Source organism: Microtus ochrogaster, chromosome 1 (assembly GCF_000317375.1).
Source record: "Microtus ochrogaster isolate Prairie Vole_2 chromosome 1, MicOch1.0, whole genome shotgun sequence".
Classification (NCBI taxonomy): Eukaryota; Metazoa; Chordata; class Mammalia; order Rodentia; family Cricetidae; genus Microtus; species Microtus ochrogaster.
The window spans coordinates 118,863,174-118,872,404 of NC_022009.1; the positions used below are offsets into that span (position 1 = coordinate 118,863,174).

At 35.8% G+C, this 9,231-nt stretch overlaps 1 protein-coding gene across 1 annotated transcript in view; it reads left to right on the top strand.

The window, feature by feature from the left end:
• Fstl5 (follistatin like 5) overlaps nt 1-9,231 on the top strand; it is a 398,938-nt gene that overhangs the window by 122,283 nt on the left and 267,424 nt on the right. The gene's annotated exons all lie outside the window — the stretch shown is intronic.

Here is a 9,231-nt window from a genome sequence, read left to right on the forward strand (position 1 = left end):
ATCTATCTATCTATCTATCTATCTATCTATCTATCTATCTATCTATCTATCTAAATGTACATATTTACTTCTCTTAAAGTACCTGCCAGCTGAGTTGATCTCTTCTCTTCCAAGCTAGTCTCAGCTACCACATGGCCCTACTCTGCCTGTGGCACATAATCACATCCTGTGTGCCATTTCTTCTGCACAACTTTCTTTAAGCCACCAACACATCAGTTTTGTTTATGTGTTTGTTTGTTTTTCTTTTTTAGGTCAACCTCAGTTAATTTCAATGACTTTGCACAGACTTGTCCCTGAATAGAGTCACCATCTGAAGCCCACAGAGTTTTGACAGCCTATGAGGGTTTCTCTGGAACTTATCCAGTAATCCAGGCTTTTTAAGAATTTTTAAAAATTCTTTCAAAATATCTCTAAAACTATTCTGAAAAACATGTTTAATGTTTTTGTTATAGTTAGTGTATTAAGCGAGGGGCATATTAAAACCTAGAATGAACAGCTTATATCCATCAAAGTCAGAACGAATGGATCTACTTGTAGAGCAGGAAACTGGCCATCAGAGTGACTGAAAGGTTAGGCTACCAGAACAGCTTTTTACACAGTGGCAGACACTTGAGCTTGAGTATGAATGAGCATGATATTTCCTTAGTAAAGTTCTATGTTTTGCTTCTTAAGAGCATGTTAGAGCTTTGTGAAAGAAAATTACAGATTCACAAACACACATACAATTAGTATGAATTTATGCATTTTAACATAGGTATATTGTGTTATATTGATTCTTAGTTTTGCATTCCATCAATTTTATCTGACTATTGAATATTTATAGCTTAAGCTAATAAACAAAGAATGTGGAGACTGCAGAAATGATAATAAGTAATCCATAGAATATAGTTAAGTGATGAATGAATTTCTGAAACTATTTTCAATGTGAATACTAGTAAGAACTGATAACATCATCAATTGTCATCCATTAATGCCTTAACCCAATAGACCAAAGAAAGCCTTACAGAGCACTGTGTTCAACATTCAACATACTGTGTGCAATAAAGTTGTTGTTGTCATGAGTTTGAATATGTGAGTATTCACCATAAATAAATGGCAGTGTTTTGCAGAAACAGGCTTAACTTTTCTTAAGCATTGTACAATGTATATATGTGCTGAGATATCACATTCTTTTCTCTTATTATGTACAAAATGCATATATCCATGTATTAGTTGAAAACAATTTCATTAATAAAATTATTAGCAAACCAATTTTCTTTCTAAAAGTAACAAAATAATAAAAAAAAATCATGGCCTCCTATCAGCAGGTCATGTTCCATCTAACCCTCACATCTTGTCGTCAGAAAAATCTCATCCTGATTGCTGGAAATACCATGACACTATGTGGTTTGTTATAACTCAATTTGTAGTAGAAATAAAAAGGAATGCAAGTTAATAGTTCCTTGTTCTGTATTGCAGGAAAAATCCATTTATATTCCATGCAGAAGATTTAGAAGCTCTTTGAACTTCTCTTAAGTTTACCTGCAAATGGGATTCAAGATGGTCTTACTCCCATAGCCATATAAGAGACTACGCATTCCATAGTCCCAGATATTTGGAGCTCCTGGAAGAGCTTGTAGCAGGAAGCATTTGGCGATAATTCTGATAATAAGTTCTAGAGGAATCTGGGTTCTTGCATGCAAATTAAATCAAGGATGAAGGGAAGAGAGACGGCATGACTAGAGAAACATAACTGTTAATATTCCAAAGAATGAAGGTATTTTAGAAAAAGTACTCAAACAATTTGTGTTTATTTTCAGGTTTTGTAATGCTTTTGGAAATTGTGCTTTTTTTATCAACTGCAAATGTTTCCCTTTTAATTAAGGAAGCATTATCTCCCTCTGGAATCCAACAAAGCAATGGTATAATGAAACAATTAAAGTGGGCCTTATTCATTGGAAAAAAACTTTATTATACTGTTTAGAATCCAAGGGAGGTAATTACATGGAATTCTGACTGCATGTGTTGCAAAGTTAGGAGAAAATTAATTCAAAATATAACTGTTGTAAAGAGAAACAAGAAATCTCATGTTCCACGAACTTCCATCACTATTATGCTATATTCTAGGAGACAACAAACACTGTTAAAACTTACAAGATAAGAATTAAGCAGACATTACAAATTTTAATATATGCATTTTAGTAGAAAACAGTAAACTTACCCATAATATCACATGACTTTAATAACAGAAACATAATAAACTATGGCAGTCATTTCTAGTAGTTAATCCTAGATCGTATTAAATCTCTCCTTTCACACCACAAGAGAGCCTAAGATTTTCTGAAGTAAATAACTTTGAGAAGCACTATGGCTTGAAAGGAAAGGCACATGGGAGGTAATCTTCATGAAGACGCAACCCTTGGTAAAGGAGCTGCAGAAATATTCTGTGGAGTCCAGTGGAGACTATGAGAAATTCATTAACAATTTGATACAAATTTTAAAATATATCAGTGAAATGACATGTGCAAATGCCATTTTTTTCTGTTGGAATGAAATATTTAAAATTTTTATCTTCATTAAATGACTGCTAATTTAGAATATATATACATATATATGTAAAATAAATACATATATATGTGGGGATATATGTGTGTGTGTGTGTGTGTGTGTGTGTGTGTGTGTGTGTTTGTGTGTGTTACATAGAATTCACTGAAGCCCGAAGTTGGAAATAAATGTGACTAATTAGCAATTGCACTCATAGAGTTTGCAGAAAATTAGAGAAATGTGTCATAGATGAGTAGGGTTCCCAATTTTCTTTTCTGAAATCCTTTGTTTTTGTAGTAGATATCCTTCTTCCTCTTCTATGATGAACTCTGAGCATTGGAAGGATGTGTTGTGAAATAGATGTCTGTTTCATATGACTAATAGGGAATACCTATTACTCCATAATTAAAACAAACAAAACAACAACAGCAACAAAATAATTTGTCTTATTTTCTGTTTGTTATGGAGTTGTTGGTCTCTATGTTAATTACAATCTCTGTAACATTTCAACATGGCTTTATCCTGGTACCTGTACTGTATTAAAATGCCAAATTAATCTTATAAGGAAACAGGAAGCAATATCTGTTCTACTTTAACTCTCTGCACCGCAAATTCACAGCTGAGTTCTTCCACTGAGGTAACCAAGACACTAGTTAGTGAATTACTATTTGAAATGAAAGTAGATTCAACAACTCCAACACAAACATATTTCCAATCATTAAAATGAAAAGACAGTGCTGGGAACAAATTTTCTAAAACAGCTACATATAAAGAACCATGTTAAATCTAAATATGTGATATTTTCATCCTCATCTACTTTGTGTTAAAAAGTTAAAAAACTCCTGATTTTCTAAAGTGTTAGTTAGTGAAAACATAACTGTATTGTTCTCAATCTACTATTATCATCATGGTTATTAAAAGTTCTATTATGTGAAAGTTCTATGTTTTTAATATGAAAATGTAAACATATACATCATATTTTGGAAATATTTACCTAAAGAAGGTAATTATCTGAGGCAACATGATTCAAATTGTAAAGTGATTTTAATTAATAGATTTTAGTTTCACATGAACATACAATAAAATCCTGCAATTTATAATATACATCTTAGAATAAGTCAGGTGCATAAATTTTCATCAAGCTATATTTTACTGATAACATGTTTTGTCACTTTTTATAACATGTTTGTTTTATGAAAATAAAACTTCAATTTCTTAAAATACTTGCGTTTCTAGCTTACATGGAGGGTTTCTGCTCCTAAGGAAGCAGCTTACAAAACAGAGGCCAAATATATGAAAGCTTTTACAAGATGCAGACTTCAGGGAAGAAAGGGCAGTGACCTTCAGAAAAGGCAATCACCCATAGGAGATATACGGCTCTGCGGGGAATGGATTAGAGAGTTTGTAGACTATCACAAAGGGATAGCGCAGCAGTTTCTCTGAACTCAAATTGAGCAGAGTCTGTGGAGGCTCAGGCAGTGAGAATTCAAAGCACACATTACTTGGAAAGAACTGCAGAGGAGGAAAAGAGAGCATCAGCAGAAGTTCTTACTCCAGTCTTCATCTGAGTCCTCAGGGTCTGCAGTGTTTTCTTTGCAGTATCTGGTCTATCATTAATCCCTCTTCCACTACATTCCACAGTAAAAATGAGAAAATGCTCTGTGGATGGGGTCGAGGGCAGGTGGCAGCAATCAGGTGAAAGATTGACTGGCACAGCCCTTGGTTCCCACTGAGGAATTGGAACAATATCTTTCCTGCCATGTAGAGAAAACATTTTCCAACCTGGGAAGCAAGCACTGCTAGAATTCATAAATTGTCCCTGAGGTCAAATATAGTAATGGATTAATGACAATTCTGGACCACATGAACAAAATTTAAAAGTTTAGTATACAAAAATAGGCCAAACTGCTTCTAAATAATTTTCTTTCTTGTAGAAAATAGTGTACAAATATTTAAATAAAAAAGTATAAAGCACCTTAGGTCAATTTTTCGACGGCTTCTATTCAGCCAAAAATCAGCAGTCATAAGCTATGTATAGTGGCAAACACATTCCCAGTATTCTAGAGGCAGACTCAGGAGAAAGTCAGCTTTGAATATTTGAGCTTGAAGCTAGTAGCCTGGGCTATAGACTTGCCCCACAAAACAAACAGCTACAAAAAAGAACAACAAAAACATAAAGTAAAGAATAATAATTTTACTCTCATATAAAGACTCAGAAAACTCAAATAAAAATAAGAAGTAACAATTACTTAAAATAAAACTTTATATGACAGAGATGATAGAAGTATTGACTATAAACATTATGGAGATATCATGACTCATTTTGTATATTCAAATCACTTTAAGAAAGATCTAGTGTGTTAATTAGAAATATATAACAAACAACTAGAGGTAAATTATACCTCTAAATTGAAAAACACATTTCATAATATAAAAAATACAATGGAAGGATTACTGAGTTTCTTACATTGAATATTTAAGAACAGAACATATCTAAAACTAAACACAAAATGAGATAATAGTGAGAATGAGTGTTTTAGTTACTGATAGGCAAACTACAGACAGCAAACATATATGCAACTGAGTTATTGGAAATAGAGGTGAAGGGGAACAGAATCTCCTACTTTTCAATTTTGTTTTAAAAAAAAAAAGACCTGCAAGCCAGAGAATCCATAGCTTTTACTGGCTGGTTTTGTGTGTCAACACGACACAAGCTAGAGTCATAAGAGAGAAAGGAGCCTCAGTTGGGGATTGCCTCCATGAGATCCAGCTGTAAGGTATTTTCTCAATTAGTGGTCAGTGGGGGAGGGCCCAGGTCATGGTTGGTGGGGTCATCTCTAAGCTGGTGGTGGTTCTGGGGTCTGTAAGAAAGCAGACTGAGGAAGCCTTGGGAAGTAAGCCTGTAAGCAGCACATCTCCATGGCCTCTGCATCAGCTCCTGCTTCCTATTCTGACTTTCTTCAATATGAACAGCAATATGGGAGGGTAATCCAAATAAACCCTTTCTGCCCCAACTTCCTTTTTGGTCACAGTGTTTGGTTGCAGCAATAGAAACCCTAATGAAGATAAAACTTAACAATCCATTAAAGCAGTAAAGATGGGTAGTTACATAGTTAAACTATACATTTTAATTTTACTAAGAAAAAATATGAATTTTTGCTAATTTAAAAATATTAAAATATAATTATAAGATAAAATATAAATACATATTTATTTGATTATTATTGTTTAATATTTGTGTGTTTAAGCACACCAATATATAAATATAATCTACTCAGTTCATTTTTGTTTTATATGTGTGTATGATAACAGGACCGACCACTTGGTATTTGATACCCAATTAGAGGGTTCATCCACGGGAAAGATTGGTTCTCCCTCTTACAGGGAGAATTAATTGCCTATAGTTCTTTGCCTAAAGGTGGGGCCCTGTGAAATCTTTATTTGTCAAGTTAGCATATTTATTGCCATTGCCACTGTTCAGATCTTATACAGGCAGCACTGTTTTTGAGGTATCAGGGGTGTAGCTTCTCTCTCAGTCATTTCTAGGAGACACAAATAGTAGATTTGCTGGGCCTGTGACTCTTACATTCCTTTTGTCTCCTCTTCTGTGATATTCCCTAAGCTGACGTTTTGAAATATTTTAAAATTCAATATTTTACATATCTTGTAGAATGTGCTAGTTCTAGCACCCACAATTTAGCTTATGTGTAAGTGCAGATCCAGTTCTGATGCCCTCTTCCGGCTTCCACAGGCATTCCTAATTTCTAGGCTTAGACACAACACAATATTCACAAGGATGAGTAATGATAAAAAGCAATGGGAGACCATTAAGTGTGGGAACACTGGGGAAAGAAACGGTAAAAAGGGTATGAACCTTAATTCAATCTTCTGAGTACTGATTGGAGCTATAGATTAAAATAGGTGAAAGACTGAGGCAAGGAACTAGAGATAATGGATAATCCAGCAAGCACGATCACGATGTGGCCCCACCTGCTCTCCGCTGGGGCCTATCACATCTGCTTCAGGATGTGACTTGGCCCTCACAGGTTCTCGTTCTCATTGGAGTTGTGTAGCACTGAGGGCTCATCTTTGTGTGGATGTAGTTTTAATCCCTTTCTGAGCCTGGAATCCAAGGTGACTCAAAAGGTTTGTACTCAGAAGTTATTTCTATGCTTCTAATCTTCGTGAGGTGGAGGGAAATGAGATAGACCGACAGAATCAGACAGGAGAGTCTGCGTGACAGGAAAGGAGACAGGCATACCACAGAAGTAAACAAAAAAATGAAATATGTATACCTGGCTTGGGGAAAGACAGATATTACTCAGACTCTTGTGTCCTCCAATCAGTTTACCACACTATACAAACAGTGACCTCAAGAAATGAATTCCCTCGGGAAACTCCTTCGCAAAGAAGGAAATGTTGGAAGCTGGGTCAGTGCTGAAGGGAGAAATGGTCACCTGGAAATAGACTTCAGACATTCTAACAACTCTTCCTGACTCATGATTTAGATTTACCTTTAGGTCTCTATTTTGTCTTTGTAATTATTTTTAGGTGTGGGTCTTCTTGTGAGTCCACATGAGGCCAGAGGAAGCAGGTGACCTGGAGTCAGGGATGGAATCCAGATGAACTGCTCAGTATGATTGCTTGAAACTGAACCAGGCTCGTTGCAAGAACTGTATAACTTCTTAACCTCAGAGCCATACTTCAAGTCCCATTCAGTATCTTTCAGGTTAACATGGAATTTTATAATACTGATAGTGAGCAATCATGGTTTAAGAGTATGTTTTATAAGGGTGTATTTTGATTGGTCATGACATAATACAATGTTAAGTGTATAAAGACAGTCAAAACAATCCTTTGATTCAACGGTCTTCAGGGGCTTCAGGCACATATATATCTCAAATTATTTAGAAGAGACAGCAAGCACAGGGTCTGAATTGGCCTGAATCAGGTCCTCTGAGTATATGTCATAGCTATTAGACTGGTGTTTCTGTGGGGCTCCTATGATGGGAGTGTATGCTCTTGAAACATTTACCTCCTACTGGGTCGCCTTGTCCAACTTCTATAGTGGGATTGTTGCCTTGCCTTACTGAGTTTTGTTTTGTCATCTTTGGCTGTCCTCTCCCAGAGGCCTGTTCCTTTCTGAAGATGAACTGCAGGGGAAGTAGATCTGGGGGGAGAGTATGTGTCAGGTGAGCTAGGATGAGTGGAGGGAGCAGAAACTGTGATCAAGTTTCTTATAAATTAAAATTTTAATAAAGGATAAATTATCACTAATATCATACCTTTAGGAATGAAATGATATATCTTTTATCTTTTCATATTTACTTAAGTATTTATTTATTCAGTGTGTGTGTGTGTTTGTGTGAATGTGTGTATGAGTGTGTGTGTGAGTGTGTGTGTGTGTGTGTGTGTGTGTAAACCAGTACATGCTTGCCTGCACATCACAGTACAGCATTCACGAGTTGGTCCTCTCCTTCCGCTTTGTGGATTTCAGGGATCAATCGAACTCAGGTCGTCAGCCATGAAAAAATGTGCCCTAATCTACTGAGCCATCTCTGATGTCACTAATATACTAGTTCTAATGGCTACTTCATCTAAATTAAGTACTGTAACTGTAGTTAGCCACAAGATAAGCAATAGGATTCTGTTTTCTATCCCCAAGGAGACTAAAGTCTTCTGATTGCCATTTTATTACAAAGTTTGACATCATTCCTTACATATTTCTTAAACACATTAAAGATTTAATGTATTGATTTTAAATTTTTAGGTAGGACTTTTATGAAGTAATGTTCAAAGCCAAGTGACCTTCCTCCAAAGCAAGATGTTTTGAGCACAGGGATGAACGCCTACCCTTTTAAGTTAGTAAACAGGTGCCTACATCAAAGCAATCTAGATGTCTCAGACACACTTAGTAGCCTTAAGTAAAGAAAATAGAGCATTGCTTTTTATTTTTGATTTTGTGGTGGATTGAGTCTTTTTCCACTGAAGTTCTGTTCTTCTTGTACTGTGTCTAACATATGACACTTTCTTACCCCATCCAAATCTTCATTCACTGCGACTCTCTGTAATGTTTAGTTTTTGTTTTTTGTTTTTTGTTTTGTTTTTTCCAACATGACACAAACCTTGACATATGGGAACAGGAAATCTTAAATGAGGAGATGCCTCCATCATATTAGTCTGCATAGAGGTCTGTGGGGCAACTTTCTTAATTGCTAATTGATTTAATAGGGCTCATCCACTGTGGAAAGTATCATGCCTGGCCAGGTGGAACTGGTCTGTGTAAGAAAAGTAGTTGATCAGTCTGGGTAAGCCAGTAAGCAGCTTTCCTTGGTGGTCTCTGCTTCAGTTCCTGACACCATGTTCCTGCCTATTGTAGGAACAGTCTCTGGGATTATGTTTCCTTTACTACTATTATGTTAGAGTTAAGAAGGGGTGCTATCAAAGTCTTTTCTGCATCTATCATGCTCATTATGTGATTTCTGTACTTAGGTTTATTTATGTGATGTTTTCTCTATTGATATATTAAACCAACTTTGCAACACAGAATAATTCCATCTTGGTTAAAGTGAATGTTCTTTCGGGAACTCACCAAGGCCAGCTGGCCCGGGTCTGAAAAATCATGGGATAAAACAGGACTCGCTGAACATAGCGGACAATGAGGACTACTGAGAACTCAAGAACAATGGCAATGGGTTTTTGATCCTA